This window comes from Geotrypetes seraphini, chromosome 13, assembly GCF_902459505.1.
Source record: "Geotrypetes seraphini chromosome 13, aGeoSer1.1, whole genome shotgun sequence".
NCBI lineage: Eukaryota > Metazoa > Chordata > Amphibia > Gymnophiona > Dermophiidae > Geotrypetes > Geotrypetes seraphini.
In genome coordinates, this window is record NC_047096.1 from 19,642,541 (window position 1) to 19,660,578 (window position 18,038).

The 18,038-nt window shown below is 42.7% G+C and overlaps 1 protein-coding gene across 2 annotated transcripts in view; it reads left to right on the plus strand.

The window, feature by feature from the left end:
- The first annotated feature begins 2,937 nt into the window (after nucleotides 1–2,937).
- The window catches only part of IP6K3 (inositol hexakisphosphate kinase 3), a 45,400-nt gene continuing 30,299 nt past the window's right edge, over nucleotides 2,938–18,038 (plus strand). Inside the window, exon 1 of one of the 2 annotated variants that reach the window (XM_033917438.1) lies at nucleotides 2,938–3,233. The gene's annotated coding sequence lies outside the window, so the exon portion shown is untranslated. Of the gene's footprint in view, nucleotides 3,234–4,777; nucleotides 4,905–18,038 lie in introns of those variants that run through there. The other variant, XM_033917439.1, reaches the window with a different exon arrangement.

The following is an 18,038-nucleotide window of genomic DNA, read 5'->3' on the forward strand; positions in this document are numbered from 1 at the left end:
TGCTTTAAATGCTGACATCACTGTGTGATGTAATTAGCACAGATCCAGTGTCAGTGTGGCTACTCTTTCCGAGATGTGCTGACATTGCTTCCTGCTTTAGTCTCTAAAGCAGTGCATCTAGTAGCAAGGAGCTTTTCTCTTTTAGTTAGGGTTACCATACGGCTCCAGAAAAAAAAAGAGAGGAGGGATTAAAACATCCAGGTTTTACTTCCATTGCTTTCATTGGAAGTAAAAACCCGGATGTCTCTATTAGTCATTCTTACTTCCATTGCTTTCACTGGAAGTAAAAACCCGGATGTCTCTATTAGTCATTCTTACTTCCATTGCTTTCACTGGAAGTAAAAACCCGGATGTCTCTATTAGTCATTCTTACTTCCATTGCTTTCACTGGAAGTAAAAACCCGGATGTCTCAATCCATCCTCCTTTTGCTGGAGCCATGTAGTAACCCTACTTCTAGTTATGTTTAGATTTAAATCATGAGCTGGCCTACATATTACTCAACTAGGGGCATAATAAGCCATTAAACTCTTCTGAATTAGGGGGGGGGTCTGCCTCTGAATATTTTTATCCCATTTTTTATTATGTAATGGTGGTTTGCTTTTTTAGTACTAAATAGTATTGTATAATAACTTGAATTTATAAATAAAAGCTTTAAGGAATATTTTATACAAATTCTGTGTATATTTTACTCTGTGACTGGTCTGTGGATATCTCTGCAGTGGGCTCTGCAAAAATGTATATTGGCAATAAAAGCTTGGGAAAGGAGGGGTTGTTTTAACTTCGTCTTGGAATAAGTTGAAGTCACATTGTATGAGGGAATGAGGATCATCCTACAGAAGAATCCTTCCAAAGATGGAAATCTGGTACATTTATAGAGGAAAGGGCCTTGATGTCTTAACAGAGCCTGAAATCCCTCCTAGAATGTGCCTCTTTGCTCTTTTACAAAAGAACATGGCTTCTGAAACTGGGTCACAACCCCAACTGGGGTTGTTACCTGAGCAGGAAATTCATAAGTGCATGTCATGGATGTTGCTGCATCTAACAATTTCCCAAAAGAATATGCAACATTTACAATTAATGCAAAATGCAGCGGTCAGACTAATCTTCGGGCTAAAGAAATTTGATCACGTGATATCTTACTACCGGCAGTTGCACTGGCTGCCCATGGAAGCGCGCGTAAAGTTTAAGTTCACCTGCCTTTGCAGTTTAAAGTACTATACGGACTAGCCCCTAAATACATAACTGACCTTTTCTCCCTCTCAGCCAACAGACACAAGAGAAGCTCACATTTGACCTTCGTTTCCCTCTCCCCCCCCCCAGTTAGAGGATGTAAACTGAAAAAACACCATCAACACCTTCTCTCACATCAGGCAGCATTATGGGGTAAAGACCTAGAACAATTGCTCTCACCCACTACTTATCAGAAATTCAGGAAGCGCCTAAAAACATATCTGCCCATCTCTTTCCCCTCAATAACTGTTCCCTTGACCTCTTAACCACTTCCTCTCACCTCCTCTAAGCTCAATCAATTTGTACTTTCTTTTAATCTTATGTAAACCGCATAGAACTTCACAGTCCTGCGGTATATAAACTGTTGTTATTATTTACGTATTGCACTAAATGCTATTAGATGGAATGAGAACTTCACAGGTGGGATTGTATCTGAAAACTACATATTTTGGAGACGGGGGTTACTTGTTGGTTAGATTATGGGATGACCACACGTTTGAAGCTAATCTGTGCCCTTGAGTCACCCCTTAAACTTTTTTCTGCCACATGTTGGAAAAGTGTTAAAGAAGGAAAGAAAATATTTGAAATTTTATTTCCAGAATGAACTAGATGGAAAGAGAAAGGAGCAAACATCTCGGGTCAGAATTTAAGATTTTTTAAACTGACAATCTGGTAACCTAACCTTTGTGCACTTTGCCATAATTTAGTGCTTTATCTGACCCAGGGTGCCCCCTACCTGCATCTGAGTTCTTCAAGCCTGCATTTGGTGAAGTCAGCTGCAACATGCTTTTTCTAGCCGTACATAAAGTTCTTTTATGGCCCATAGACTTTCTTCTTTTTACATGCTATTTATTTTACCTTTGCTGGACCACCATGTGCGCTACTCACACAGTTCTGCAGCACAGGGGAGCTCATGGAAGTATAGAACCCACTTAAATCTGCTCTTGATTCTTAGATATAACCAATTCCTTGCCCCACATTTATCTAGCTATGGGGATCTTTAATTTACTGGTCTAAACCTTCCAGCAATTGCAAAGTGAAGCATGGACTGTTTCTGAAAATCTTTGACATTCTTAAGCTCTTTTTCTGCTGCTACTCTTCTGTCTACTTGTGCTGCACTTGCTGTGGTCTGGTGCAACCTAGGCAGAAAGCCTGAGAGGTGTAGATGGGTGGACACAGATCACTAGAATGGACACATCACTAGAATCATTATGCAGTGTCAAAGCTGTAGTCCATACCTGTGACCATCGTATCAGATGCTGGCCCAAACAGGTAACTTTTTCCTGACATTGCTGGAAGAATAATATCCTCTTTTTCTTTTTGCAACCCTGTAACAGATGTAGTCTACAGTTGTCAGATATGGGTTAGGAATTGTTTTCCTTATGCATTTTATTTTTGTTCCTGAGCGGGTCAAAGGAGTAAGAAACCCATGAAAGTTACAAGGAATGTGTGGCTACAACTTGTTCAGTAGGATTCCAATCGCTTGTATTTCAAAGTGAAAACAAGATTTAGCTATTTGCACATTGTTTCTGTTCCTCTGGTTTGTGCACTCCCTCATCTGTCCCCCCTCAGCTGACAGTTTCTGTATTTCTCTCTTACCCACTCCATATCACACCCTGTCTTCATATCTGCGTGCCCTCCCCTCCACGCCCTCAGACTTGCAGCTGTCAGCTGCACTTAGCCAACCTCTGCCAGCCATTCTTGAGTTTTGTCTGTTCTAACTGTCCTCTCTTTCTCTCTCCTTTACACTCCTCCCCTCAATCTGTTGTTTCCTCTCTCTACACCTTCCCCACTAATTCCCCTTCCCCTTTTTGTCTCAACTGTTTTCTATTCTCCCCCCCCCCCCCCCCCCAACAACGATCAGCTTGTTTGCCATTTTCAGGGAGCATAGAATTTTCTTAGCAGGTAGTGGTGTGTAGAAAATACACATCGAACAAGCTTTGGCTTATCAACCGGTCCTTTTTAACTGAAATGTGGCCATAACTTAGCTGGAGCAGGACAGGTAAGCTGCATGTTTAGAGGTAGCTCTGGGCTATTACAGAAGTGATTGAGAGATCCCTTTTAAAGGCAGTAGATGGGAGAACTGAAAGTAGCTTTAAAGAAATTGCTTATTTCAGTGCAGAAATAGTTTCTTCTGTGCATGGTTTGAGGAGATCATAATTTTGTGACCTTGTTTCTGAATCCAGTCACATTAAACAAGGCAAGTTACAAGTATGCTAAGGAAGACAAGAGACCAAGAAATTTTATAGATCTGAAAACAGAGTGCAGACAGATGGAGGTGACCAGATAGATATTAACCTATAGATTTGTAAGAAATACAGTTATGGGGTAGGGGGGGGGCAAGTTTAGGAGTAAAGCATGGACTTGCAGTCAGTCAGAATAAGCTGGCTGCTTTAAATGCAGATGAATGTGTAGAACCAAGAAGAATTTAGAAGTCTTGAGGTTCATTCTGTAGTGCAGCGGTTCTCCCAGGGAATTGAAATGCTTTTAAGGAGAAATGATTGTAACTTTCATCAGTCAGTACTGGACTAATATGTAACATAATTCTGATTGGTTATGAAGTAAGTCTGGCAGAACAAATACAACTGTATTATCAGTGACACTGATGAGGATTCTCATAATTTAGTGTTTTTATCACTATTAAATATAAAACATGCTGCATATTAGACTAAATGTTTAGTGTGGTTCAAAAGTGACCATGGATAAGTGAATACAGAGATTGCCTTAATAAAAGTTGCACCTATATGCGAGGGGCTGCTGAAAAGTTCTCAGCCCAACCAAAAAGAGAATGATGTGGAGCCATGAAATTATACATTATTCCACACTTTTCTTGACACTTGTTTCATTTCATATCGTTGAAATGAAAAGTTCAAGAAAAGTGTGGCGTAACTTGTAAGTTTCATGGCTCCATGTCATTCTCTTCTTGGTCAGACAGAACTTTTCAGCAGCCCCTCGTACAGAAAGTGAAGGAGTTCCACACTTAAGCTGAAGGGGTGGAAAAGGGAAATAAGTTTAAAGCAGAGTTAACAGTTGCACCTTCTCAGGGTGGTCATTGACCACATACTAGTAAAACCTGGTTAATGATTTAATATTGGTTTGCCATGATTTATGGGATTTCTCTGGGATAAAAATGAAGAAAGTGCAGGAACAATGGGCTGCTGGGATGAGTAGTTGTGTCTGCTTTACTGTATCCTGTTATCCTTGGGGTTTGGAGCTAGAACTATACGAGTTTCTAAAAGGCAGGTGGAGAAAGGTGGCTTTACATTTGATTAGCCTGAGTCTCGGGCAATATTTTACATTTACTGTTTACTGATATCTCTAGTTTGACTTATTAATGACTAGAAAAAAAAATTGCATGCGTTTTCTGGTGCTAGGTGTTCATGGGGTGCAGTGCAAAGCCCCTATTACGGCTTTCGGGTGCTGATGTTAGCAGCACCCTGCATATCAGTCTGCTATATGAGGGAAGAGGCTGTGAAACAGCATCTCCCCATAGCTGGGGAAGGGAAGGACACACGAGCTGGGGCAAGACGTCATTAAAAGCTGGAGGCACAAGGTTGATTTAAATCCAAGCTGTCTCCCACTACTGAAAGAGGGTAGAAGAAGTTTTCTCAGAGCAGCTAGCAAGACAAGCCCAGACAAGGGAGGCATGGACAACCAACATGAGTGGCTGAAGGTATAGTGAACTCGTTCTGGATCTACTTGTGACATTAGTTGGCTAGCAAATTGTTTGATCTTGAGCTGGTTGTTGGTGGCTCCTTGTATTATAGTCCAGAAGCAAGCCTGTACTATATATTTGATAAAAGCTTCATTGGGAGTGGAATGAATAGAATGATCCTACCGGTACTATAGAAAGAAAATCTGATGGCAGCTAAGCAGTATTAAGGCCCATCTACTCTGTCCAGTTTTCATTCTTGTTGTAAAACTAGATCTGATTGATTCCAGATCATAATTTCATTTACAGAGGGACATATGTGCAGTGTGTCTGTCTATATGTGAGAAAGCAACATGGGGGAGCCTTTGTGGGCTTTTTGTGCTATAGAAATTCAAATTACAGCTTTCATCATACATCAGAAAGCAAGGCTGTATCGCCAGAAGTAGGATCGTACATCAGAGCAGTACAGAAGGCTTCTAAGGGTTGCTTTAGCTGATCAGCATGAGCTGTGATGATTTATCAATCAGTACTTCAGTAGGCTCGAATATGAATATTCCATAAATGTAGAAAGCCATGGAGATGCATTTTTGTTAGGATGTCTAAAGGGGGGGGGGTGAGGGGGGAACACATCAATGTTTGAAACTGCTAGATGTCTAAATTTGTGTTTTAAAATGATTTATTTGGATGTCTTGGTCTTCAGGATGTCCAACCTTAGAATACCTAACTTTGTTCACCATTTTTGACCACAAAAATATCCAAGTTCAAATTATCCAAATCCAGACCATTTGGATGTGGGAGGGACCAGTATTGTAATGGACGGGCCACAAAGACATGCCAACAGAGCAGTGGGGCACCTTAAAGGGCACTGTTGTGAACTTCACTTAAAGGGTGCCAGATGTACAGTACATCTTACCATAATCCCCTTATTTATGGTGAGCTCTTCCCCCCCAAAAAAACACCCCAAAGCTACTAAACCCAGATGAATAGCCCTTATGGCATAATGCAGTTTTGGTGGCCTCATACTTAACACCATACATGTAGTGGTTTAGAGTGGCTTATGAGCCTGGGTCCTCCTCTTTATGGTTCACTAGCCCACCTGTGTGCTGCGCTGCTAGATTTTCCTATACTAGATGCTGCTGTTTTAGAGATAGGTACACTTCTCCCTCCGTATTCGCTGTGATAGGGGATTAATAGAACCACAAATACAGAAAAACCGCAAATAACTTTTTCATATGTTGTTCGCTGTTTTCTATTAAAAAACATTGTGAGTATGGTGAAACTGTGAATAACATGGTGGGAGACCTGACCTGTTCCTGAAGGACAGGCAAAACACGGTGAAGAAAGTGCTGGGAATCGGCGATTTCTCTATGCAAGCTGATGTAATTTGGGGGGAGGAGCCTGTAAGCTAAAAACCGCAAATAATCGAAACTGTGAATACGGAGGGAGAAGTGTATGTACTGTTTTAATGAGATCTTTGTGGGGGGGGTCATTATTTAATCCCTTCCAGTGGTCATCTGGTCAATTTGGGTACATTTTTGGCACTTAGACGCTTTTCAAATAGGTCTAGCTCCAGATGTCTAAACATCCTGGACATCTCAGGAAATGTTTGATAATCACCTCAAGATGTCTTAAGTGCTAAGACTGCTCAAATTCACCCCAAAACATGCCTCCTAAACATTTAGACATCAAGGGTAAATGACCTGCAAGACGTCTAAAAACTTAGTTTTGAAAATTGGCACTTGGACGTCTTGGCGAGTAAGATGTCCAAGTGCTACTTTATGCCATTTTTTTTTTTTTTTTTAATGAGCCCCCTAGTACTTAACTGAATCACACTTAAAGCAGGCCCCATTTACCGTCCCCCCCCAAAAAAAAAAAATAGATTGTGAACCCACTAGGGACAGAGAAAGTACCTACATAAAATGTGTACAGTGCTGTGTTATGTTCGAGTAGCGCTATAGAAAAAAAATTATAGTAGTTCAGTAAAAATGTCAGCTTTTTTGACAGCTAATTTACATTAGACTAACAGGATGGGGGGGTTAATCTTATCTAGAAATGTATAACGTGCGTACATTTGAAATTCTTAGATCATTAAGGAGATAATACCCTCTGGGAGAGGAGCAGGGACTTGCACTAAAGGTGGTGAGGAGTTGGGAGCATTTTCCATATGAAGAGAGGTTCAAAACTTGGGCCTTTTCACTTGGATTATAATTGACTGAGGTGAGATTATATAACATCCCGGAAGGTGTGATGAGGGATTTGGTCATAATATAAGGACAAGGTGCCCCCATTGCAAAGCTATCAGCCAGCAAGTTTGAGGCAAACAAGAACAGCATCGATGTAACCTGTAGTAGAAGTAATTTTCATGGGATGCTATTATAGGTGTTGGAAAGATGTCTATCATGCTTAAGAGTGTCTAATCATAGACTATTTGATGTAGTCAGTGATGTCACCCTAGGTTCCACACATGCCTAAAGTGTAATGGCTAGAGATTGTAAGGATTATTGTATGGCCTATCACTTCCTCTAAACCAGGGGTAGGGAACTCCGGTCCTCGAGAGCCGTATTCCAGTTGGGTTTTCAGGATTTCCCCAATGAATATGCATCAGATCTATTTGCATGCACTGATTTCAATGCATATTCATTGGGAAAATCCTGAAAACCCGACTGGCATACGGCTCTTGAGGACCGGAGTTCCCTACCCCTGCTGTTTGTTGCCATCAGATGCAAGGTACAAGGGTCATTCAATAATTTACCTGAGTATGAAAGAAAGTAGCAAGTGTGTTGAAACAATTCTGTGCATGTTGTGACATGTCTTAAGGTTGCTCATGCACAGTTGCGGTTCAGTGTGAGTCTACCACTCCAAGAGACAGGATGTCAGGAGAGTCCTCGTGCAAATCAAGTAAGAAACTGCTAGATTTGGAGCACCATTCAGTGTTAAAATTTCTCATAAAAAGGGAAAAAGCCAAAGAAGATTCATGAACACATGACTGCAGTTTGAGTCTGCCCCATCATCCTACAATGTAAAATTTTGGAGTACGCAGTTTAAGTGGAGTAGAGAGTCCATTGAAGATAGCCCTCATACTGGTCAGCTTATAGAAGCAACTTCCACAGCAATGAGCAAGAAAGTTGAGGATTTAATTTTGTCAGATGAATTAAGGTTTCCCCGAATAGCTGATGAAATTAACATCTCAGCAGGTACCTTTGGAAAGTCATGAAAAGTTGGGCATGTCCAAGGTTAATGCTGATGCCATGTCAGAAGCCCATAAGGCTCCATTGCTGCCAGGAGAACTTGAAGATGCTCTGTGAAGACCAAGTGAATTTTTTTCATTGTTTGGTAACTGGAGATGAGACTTGGGTCTATCACAGAGAGCCTGAATCCAAAATGGAGTCAATGCAGTGGAAGAGCAAGTCATCCCCCACCCCAAAAAAGTTCAAGACAGAAAAATCTGCAAGCAAAAGTCATAGCAACTGTCTTCTGGGATGATGAAGGACTTGCATCTGGTTTCATGCTGCAAAAGACAACTATAACTGGGGGGGGGGAATAGTTATGCCAACACAATGATCACTTTGTGGGAATCAAGGAGAAAAAAATGGAAAATGAGGAAAACTCACAGCAGGCATACTGCTTCTTCACGTCAATGCACCAGTGCATATTTGACAATCACAGGTTGCCACCCAAGAATGTGGGTTTCAGCAGCTGAACCATTCATCCTACAGTGCTGACTTGGCTCCCTCAGATTATTTCCTGTTCTGAGTTTTGAAGAAATCTCTCTGTGGACAGCAGTGTTCAGTGGTTCTCAAGTGGTGAAGATGGCAAGGAAGCTGTGGCATCTTGGTTTGGAAGGTCAAACAGAAGAATTATTTTCAAAGGGATTAAAGTAATTGCAGGGAAAGTGTATGGAGCTATCAGGGGACTATATTGAAAAATAAACACATATTTTTTTTAAAACTCTTCTTTCTTACTGAGGTAGATGAATGTATTGAATGCCCCTTCATACTAGGGATGATCCATTGCTTTGATTGAGTAAGTCATGTATGCTTATGTTTCTGTAAGGGCTGAGGTAAGAGTGTGAGATTTAGAGGAAGGATCTATTCAAGAAGGAAAGGTTTCAGCCTTCGGTAGCTGCTAAGTGCATAGGGCATGCTGCTAGCATAGAGATGCAAAGGAAGATTTATGGATAGGAAAAACTTGTAGCTGCTGGTACCAGCTGTGTTCTTGGAAACAAAAAACATAACTAGGAAAGCAAGAAGCTACAGCTAGTGGAATTGATGCAAGACAGAAATCACACACCACCACTTCCCAGTCTGGGGGTAGGCAGGTGCCATCTCTCTGTAAACAGACTAAGCCCAACCCCTTCCAAGAACGCTAAGCATCTTTCATACAGTGAAGAGCATAAGAGTAAGTCCTTGTGGAGGCCCTGGTGGGTGTATATCAGGTCCAGCTTAAACATGCTTCATCTTTGAACAGTTGGCTACTGCTGAGTGAGATTAGAATGAGTGATCTGGCTGCAGGAATGATGGAGTCTCATGGTATCTGGTGACATCATTAGCCTAGAGAAGGAATACCCTTAAACTAGGGACACCTTGTTTCCAGTTCTAAAAGCCTGGAGCCCTGGACCCAATAATTAGTTAGAGGGAGTACTGCTACGGCCTGGAGAGTTAGCAGTCACCATCCTCATGTGCCAGGTAACCCAAACCTCAGAGACCAAGGTGCCAAGGTGTGGCTCTGCCCATGGTATTAATAGTGATCCCTAATGAAGACCCAATTTCTGTATCCAGGAAATAACTGTTACAGATTCTTATAAAATGTCTTCATGCTTTTGTACATTTTTCAAATACTTCTGTCTTAAAATGAAACAAACAAAAAATAACAATCCAAACAAGTCTTCATACCTTTTGTCACAGCAAATCCAAATTACCACAGGTCTAATCACAGTTCAATGTTCAATCACAGTAGATGAGCTGATTCAAATAATCCTGAAAGAAAAATTGAGTTGGTCATGTTGTAAGATATTTTTGAAACAAATATTTAAACACACTGCCACTAGAAAGCTGCTCTAGTTGATTCAAAGGTACAGATTGGGGGAAGACTGAAGCATTCTTACAATGTGTTTGAATCTCCCTTGGGCCTACAGGCAGGGCTAACACTTTAAGGTAGAACAGTTTGGTATCGCCAATATACTGACTTTTTGGGCTATTCCTGCAAAGTCAAACGCCATGGATCAAGGAAATGGATGAGGAATGTTCCTGCGAGGCCTAATCGTATTTTAAAAGAGCAGCAGAGTCTCTGGCAGAAATGAGAAATGTTTTGTTTTCAGTGCTAAGCAAAATGGGTGACGCATCACCTTGCTAACATCATCCTACAGTAAAGCATGGCGTGAACAGCATTAGGTTGTAGAGGTAATTTGCAGCAGTGAAACAGGAAGATTTGAGGGAAATATGGATGGTGTAAAACAGGGGTAGGGAACTCCGGTCCTAGAGAACCGTATTCCAGTCGGGTTTTCAGGATTTCCCCAATGAATATGCATGAGATCTATTTGCAAGTACTGCTTTCATATGCATATTCATTGGGGAAATCCTGAAAACCCGACTGGAATACGGCTCTCGAGGACCGGAGTTCCCTACCCCTGATCTAGGAAGACTGTAATCCAGGGGTGTCCAATGTCGGTCCTCGAGGGCCGCAATCCAGTCGGGTTTTCAGGATTTCCCCAATGAATATGCATGAGATCTATTTGCATGCACTGCTTTCAATGCATATTCATTGGGGAAATCCTGAAAACCCGACTGGACTGCGGCCCTCGAGGACCGACATTGGACACCCCTGGATTACAGTCTTCCTAGATCAGGGGTAGGGAACTCCGGTCCTCGAGAGCCGTATTCCAGTCGGGTTTTCAGGATTTCCCCAATGAATATGCATGAGATCTATTTGCAAGTACTGCTTTCAATGCATATTCATTGGGGAAATCCTGAAAACCCGACTGGAATACGGCTCTCGAGGACCGGAGTTCCCTACCCCTGATCTAGGAAGACTGTAATCCAGGGGTGTCCAATGTCGGTCCTCGAGGGCCGCAATCCAGTCGGGTTTTCAGGATTTCCCCAATGAATATGCATGAGATCTATTTGCATGCACTGCTTTCAATGCATATTCATTGGGGAAATCCTGAAAACCCGACTGGACTGCGGCCCTCGAGGACCGACATTGGACACCCCTGCTGTAATCCACAAACTGTTGCCAATCGACCTGAAAGAGCTTGAGCTAACAGACTGCAGGGAGTATAGCGGAAATCTCCACTGTCCTGCTGTGCAGTGACACATATTAACCCTCTCTTTTACAAAACCGTAGCGTGGTTTTCAGCACCGGCCATGGCGGTAACAGCTCCCGACGCTCAAAGAATTCCTATGTGCGTCTGAACTGTTACCGCCATGGCCGGTGCTTAAAACCACGCTACGGTTTTGTAAAAGGGGGGTGGGGTAAATAACTCCAGGCTCCGAATGCTGCGTCCACCAATTACCGTATTTTCACGCATATAACACGCATACGTGTATAGCACGCGGGAACAAGACATTTATGTAAAAAAATTTCGTTATAACGCGCCCATGCGTATACCGCGCATGCTCCTGCCACCCCGATTTGAGTTCGAACGGGCGAATAGGGGCCCACTAACCAAACCAGTAGAAGGATTAACAAAGACCCGGGATGAATGGAAAGACTGGTTGACTTCGGCCTACAGAACTAAGGGCTAAAGGAATAAAAGACTCCCTATTACAATTATTCCCTACACCTTTTTCCTCTGTGGGCTATAGTTGACAGGTCTTTCTATTCATCCCGGGTCTTTAATTCCTCTATTGGTTTGGTTGGTCGTCCGACTCCATGAATGTATCTTTCGTATACATATTCTTTGTCCAACATGGCGTCGAGGGGTCCAGGAAGCGCCCTCAGCTCCACCGGCGGGGACTGAGAAGGGCCAAAATTACCCATATGGTAGGGGCGCCATTATCAGGGCGGCAAATGCCGTCTCTGCGTATGGGTGTCGCCGAATGTGGTATCAGCAATGTAAAAAAAAAATGTATAACGCGCTCACGGATATTACGCGCATGGTTATTCCGCGGTTTGTAAAATCTTGTATAGCGCGCGCATTATATGCATGAAAATACGATACTGAGTTGAAAGATATTTATTTCTAAAATTTCTAAACCGCCTATAACTAAGCGGTTAGCAGTTAAAACATTCGTCAGTCAGCTCAAGGACAGTACATTTGCAAAATGCATTCAAATTACATTGCAATTACATAGAAAAGCGGAGACTTAGAGGAGACATGATAGAAACCTTCAAGATCATGAAGGGCATAGAAAGAGTAGACAGGGACAGATTTTTCAAATTACGGGGAACCACAAGTACAAGGGGGCACTCAGAGAAATTGAAAGGGGGAAGGTTTAGAACAAACGCCAGGAAGTTCTTTTTCACTCAGAGGGTGGTGGATACATGGAACGCGCTCCCGGAGGATGTGATAAGCAGAAACACGCTACAGGGCTTCAAAGAAGGTCTGGACAGGAACCTGGAGGACAAAGGGATTGAGGGGTACAGATAGGAGTAGAGGTAGGTAATAGGGATAGGATTAGAGGATTAGAGGCAGTTACAAAATTAGTCAGGGACACTGTTCAGGCAATTAGGCCTGATGGGCCACCGCGGGAGCGGACCGCTGGGCAGGATGGACCTCTGGTCTGCCTCAGCGGAGGCAACTTCTTATGTTCTTATGTTCTTAATTTAGTCCACTTAAAATGATGTCAAAAACTCAACGAGATGTAGATTTGTGTAACCACGATACCTTGGCTTCTTATTCTTAATTACTTTAAAAAATATATATTTGTATAATTTGTTCTTTCATTGAAAGTGTGGAGTATGTTGAGTAGATCAGTGAAACAAATTTCTGCTTAAACACATTTGGAATTCTATTTTTCAGACCATGTGAAAAATGTGCAAAGGCCTTTTTTTTTTTCTTTTCTTTTCTTAAAGATACTGTCCTTCCTCAGTCTGATAGAGAGAGGACGCTTGACATGTCTGCAGCAAGAAAACTTATGAGGGGAGACTTTCTATTCTAGGGAGAGGAGGGCAAAGGGGACTGTGAACAAGGCATTGAATTACCACCAAGGTATAAAAAGTGCAGATGAGGTAAGCAATTTTGGGGAGGAATTGAATTTCTAGAAAAGGAAGCCATGATATGAAGCTAGGTAGGCTAAACTTAAGAGTAGCCTTACCGAGTATTTCTGGGTAGACAGTGCAGTGAATGCATGGCATGGCTTCCTATTCAATACAGTCGGAGCCAAAACTGCACCATACTGCAATTCAATGCCTAATTGTGGGGAGTTAGTGAAAGTCGGAGATAAGAAAGAGTCTGCAGTTCTGCAACAGCGAAGGGCAACTGTAGGGATTTGCAGTCTTCATCTGCCATCATCGTCTGAGCAGCATGGGGATATAAGCTGGTTCCTATTTGCCTAACGCTATTCTTTGGAATGTTATCATAGGAGTTCCGATTGGTTCACAAAAGATCATGATATGCTATAATTTTTCTTTTCAAGATCAATGCATCTCTGTGCCCTGAACACAGGTGTAATTTTGACCTGCACTGGTATTATTCCTTCAAATACTGTACTTAGTTCCCTCTGCAATCTGGTACTTCTGTTCCTCTGGTTACAGTGTTAAGAATTCTGGGTGTGATAACTTTACAAAGACTTGAATTTTCAACCACACTTCTCTAATTTGGTTACGAAAAGTTTATTTATACTAAGAAGAATTTGTGCAAGTCAATCTTCTCTGGATTCTACCTTATATTCTTGTTATCAACAGTCTAGAGATTATCTGACTTTCATGTAGTAGACTTTGAATGCCTCCAATTGATTCAAAAGGTTGCAGTAAAGCTCATAGCAGGCACTGGAATCTATGATCATGTTAAAGAATGACACGGGGAAAAAAATCTGTCCCCGTCACCAGACCACCGTCCCCTTCACCGCCCCGTACCCACAGCATCCACTCTTCCCACTCACCATCTCACTGCCCTTCAGCAGCCCAAGAATCTTCCTCCCTCCCCCTTACCTTCGTGGCGCATTAGTAAAGAAACTTAAGGGAGGGAAGGCGCGCGATCACCGATCATGTGCGCGGCCCCCTCCCTCCCTCCCTATGTCCAAATCTATCTCCCTCCTTCCCCCTTACCTTTGCAGTGCTTTAGAAAAGAAACTTACTGAAGTTGGCGAAGCCTGCCTGTGCCTGCAGTCGTTTGTGTGTGTGGGCGGAAGCTTCTTCTCTGACGCAAATGGAAGTAGACTGACGATGCCTCTCCTCCCTGGCACCTCTACTGCTCTCCACGCCTTTCCTGTTACCTCCCCCCACCCAGCTGAAGGACCCATCTGTAGAGTCTGTGTGCATACGTAAACGTCGACGTGATGATGTCAATGTGTGCACATGATTGAGTGTTTGTTTATCGCCCGCCCATATCCAGGGCGAGTTACATAATAACATCCAAAATAAGACACAACATTTATCATACAAATTACACACTTACATATAAAAATCAAATTGCATAAAGCATACACATCGCATCAATGACGAACAACATTTAAGGCCAAACAACTGGCCAAACCCTAAAATACATCAATATATAAAATTGCATATAGCATACAGGACACCTCAATGACAAACATCTTTATGCCAAATAGAACAGACCGGACCATGATATCATCACATCAACGTCTGCGCATTTCCTGGTGCCCTTGAGCCGTGGCCACTTGTTTAGGAAATAGTTTGCAAGACACTGCTTTAGAAAATTGCACCTAATGGCGCCTACGTCCTTCTCTGCCCCTAAACACGCCCACTTTGGAGTTAGGCACCTATTTTATGCAGAAATGTGCCTAAGATAGGCATCTATCATCCAATTAATTTTTTGTTTTCAAATATGAGCTTATTAAATTATATAACCTATTTATAGAATTTCCCTCTAAAAGTTGGTGCTTAAAATATATTTAATCTCAAATTGTGTATTGAAGCTTAGGAGAGATGGAACCAAAGATATATCTGACTTACTTCTTTATAATAGGGAATGACACGGGGGTAAATTTCTGCGGAAACTTATTTTCCCATCCCGTCCCCGTGAGTTCTTTTCCTGCCCCTGCCCCATTCCTGCAAGCTCCATCCTTGTCTGCACAAGCCTCAAACACTTTAAAATCATAAGTGTTTGAGGCTTGGGCTGTTAAGGCAGAGCTTAATGGAAAATGTGGCTGGGACAGCGACCAAACCCATGGGGAGGGGACGGGACGGGGAAATTGAGTTCCTGCGGGGATGGTGACAAATTTGTCCCTGTGTCATTCTCTACTGCTGCGGTTCTCAATTCAGTCCTCAGGAACCACCAAGCAGGTTGTCCATAATGAATATGCATACACTGTCTCCAACATGCATATTCATTGAGGGTAAGGATGCTGGGCATCATAAAGAGGGGCATAACAACCAGGACGCGGGAAGTCATCATGCCATTGTATCGAGCAATGGTGCGTCCGCATCTGGAATACTGCGTTCAAAATTGGTCGCCGTACCTCAAGAAGGACATGGCAGTACTTGAGAGAGTCCAAAGGAGAGCAACGAAACTGGTAAGAGGGCTGGAACACTGCCCATACGCCGAGAGGTTGGATAGGCTGGGGCTCTTCTCTCTGGAAAAAAGGAGGCTCAGGGGAGATTCTGGGCTGTATAAAGAGAGGCGTAGTCAGTAGAAGAAAGAAGGTGTTGATGCCCCTGTACAGGTCATTGGTGAGGCCCCACTTGGAGTATTGTGTTCAGTTTTGGAGACCGTATCTGGCGAAAGACGTAAGAAGACTTGAGGCGGTCCAGAGGAGGGCGACGAAAATGATAGGAGGCTTGCACCAGAAGACATATGAGGAGAGACTGGAAGCCCTGAATATGTATACCCTAGAGGAAAGGAGAGACAGGGGAGATATGATTCAGATGTTCAAATACTTAAAGGGTATTAACGTAGAACAAAATCTTTTCCAGAGAAAGGAAAATGGTAAAACCAGAGGACATAATTTGAGGTTGAGGGGTGGTAGATTCAGGGGCAATGTTAGGAAATTCTACTTTACGGAGAGGGTGGTGGATGCCTGGAATGCGCTCCCGAGAGAGGTGGTGGAGAGTAAAACTGTGACTGAGTTCAAAGAAGCGTGGGATGAACACAGAAGATTTAGAATCAGAAAATAATATTAAAGATTGAACTAGGCCAGTTACTGGGCAGACTTGTACGGTCTGTGTCTGTGTATGGCCGTTTGGAGGAGGATGGGCAGGGGAGGGCTTCAGTGGCTGGGAGGGTGTAGATGGGCTGGAGTAAGTCTTAACAGAGATTTCGGCAGTTGGAACCCAAGCACAGTACCGTGTAAAGCTTTGGATTCTCGCCCAGAAATAGCTAAGAAGAAAAAAAAAAAAAATTTTAAATTGAATCAGGTTGGGCAGACTGGATGGACCATTCGGGTCTTTATCTGCCGTCATCTACTATGTTACTATGTTACTATGTTACTATATGATAGAGACCTTCAAGATCATGAGGGGCATAGAGAGGGTGGATAGGGACAGATTCTTCAGGCTGAAGGGGACAACAGGTACGAGGGGGCATTCGGAGAAACTGAAGGGAGATAGGTTCAAAACAAATGCAAGGAAGTTTTTTTTCACCCAAAGGGTCGTGGACACTTGGAATGCGCTACCGGAGGAAGTGATCAGGCAGAGTACGGTACAAGGATTCAAACAGGGATTGGACGGATTCCTGAGGGATAAAGGGATCGTGGGATACTGAGAGAGGTGCTGGGATGTAACACAGGTATAGAAAGCTAACCAGGTAAAAGTATAGAAACCCAACCAGGTTGTGCATGTGCAAGACCGGAGGGTTAGGACTTCGATGGGAAGATAGGACTCAAAGGGAAACTAAGGTGGCAAGGGGGCCCCTTCTGGGATTCAGACAGGTCGTGACCTGTTTGGGCCGCCGCGGGAGCGGACTGCTGGGCAGGATGGACCTATGGTCTGACCCGGCGGAGGCACTGCTTATGTTCTTATGTAAGTGGACTGGGTTGAGAAATTATGCTCTGATTTCCCCACTGTTCTCGATGTCTCTCTTTTCCACCTAATCTTAGCATATTCTTTTGTCTGATTATTTTGGAATTGTAAAACCACTTAGTAATCCAGTTAGTTGTACATCAAATTTAATTCAACTCGAAACAATGCTGAATAAGGTGCTGTTATGGGATTTTCATGAGGTGATGCATGCGCCATTTGCTTACCTTAGATCAGACACTGTCATTTTGTGGGTTCATTATAAGTAGTTTTAATCTATTTTTTTTTTCCACCTTATGGTCATTTATACTAATAATTTTATAGAGGGAATTATTCTAGGCAGGGTTTGAGTATCCAGTCAGGTAGGGCTCAGCCATGTTAGTATTCAAATTAGGCTAATTCAGAAGTGACCTGCTGCAGATGGTGGGGGGGGGGGGGTCTGGTTTTGGTAACTCACCCTGGGGGAGGTTATCATTAAATATATTCTATTGAGCAAATACAATCAAAATCAGAACCAAAAACAACAAGGTAGCTCAAAATTGTATACACAAACCATCAAATCCACCCTACCAACAATCTTAACATAAGAATTGCCATAGCCCAGTATCCTGTTTCCAAGAGTGGCCAACCCAAGTATCTAGCTAGATCCCAAGTAGTAAAACAGATTTCATGCTGCTTATCCTAGAAATAAGCAGTGGATTTCCCCAAGCCACCTCAGTAATGGCCTGTGGACTTCTCTTTTAGGAAATTATCCAAACCTTTTTTTAAACTCCGCTAAGCTAACTGATTTCACCACATCCATTTAAGAGAAGTAGAGTAAGAATGATTGACTTTTTAAAGCATGCATTGCATCCTCTGCTTTGTGAGTAAGTCTTGCCCCTTCCTCCTACAGTAGCTTCTTCTTGTTAGGCTAGAAAATAAATGCAGAGGGCTGGAATCTGTGCCCATGTTCACGGTCATTTAGGTGACTGCTGCTGGTTAATGTAGCATTGAGATGGAGGGCAAGAATGGGGTCTTCTCTTTTGCCTTTGGCATTATCTAGGAAACTTGTGGATTCTTTGAAGTGTTGCACTGTATCTA